Raw genomic sequence first — 549 nt, 5'->3', positions numbered from 1 at the left:
ACTAGTCCATTCAATAGCAGCAAGGTAATAAGTAAGAATTTAAGGAGAATTTCCAAATTTTCCTCAATAAATAAAATCAACCAAACTTACATTATGGAAAAACTTCCTAATTGCAAATATATGCAATCATAGAAATGGTGGAACCCTGAAAATACAGCATTCTCAAGATTAAAACAAATTGAGAGCAAGTTGGTTGTGGAGAAAAGCAGTCTGGCATAAGAAAAGTGGTCTGAACTGGGAGATAGATAATCTGGGACTGGTGCCTACTTAACCACTAACTACCTTAGATGTGTGAGGGCAGGCAAGACACATGACCTTTCTGAGGCTCAGTTTTCCCATATTTCAAATGAGGGATAAAATTTAATGCATGAGTCTTTTATGATAGCCATGTTGATATTGAAGTAATTTTCAAGGTCTATTTCTGAAAAATCTAATGGCAGCTCATAGTGATAGCTTTGCTTATCTCGGAAGACTGCAAATTCCTCTATGCAACCCATATATGTCTGTAATTAATAAAATGGGAATGCAAGTTAATTATTGATTAATTAA

General features: G+C 34.4%; 1 long non-coding RNA gene across 1 annotated transcript in view; it reads left to right on the top strand.

Annotated features, from left to right (window-relative positions):
* Positions 1-210: 210 nt before the first annotated feature.
* Positions 211-549, top strand: part of LOC107184253 — a 5,660-nt gene continuing 5,321 nt past the window's right edge. The window contains exon 1 of the long non-coding RNA XR_001515080.1: positions 211-224. This is a non-coding gene — a long non-coding RNA (uncharacterized LOC107184253). The remainder of the gene's footprint in view (positions 225-549) is intronic.

This window comes from Myotis davidii, unplaced genomic scaffold (genome assembly GCF_000327345.1).
Source record: "Myotis davidii unplaced genomic scaffold, ASM32734v1 scaffold465, whole genome shotgun sequence".
NCBI lineage: Eukaryota > Metazoa > Chordata > Mammalia > Chiroptera > Vespertilionidae > Myotis > Myotis davidii.
This window is presented reverse-complemented; position numbering and strand designations above follow the sequence as displayed.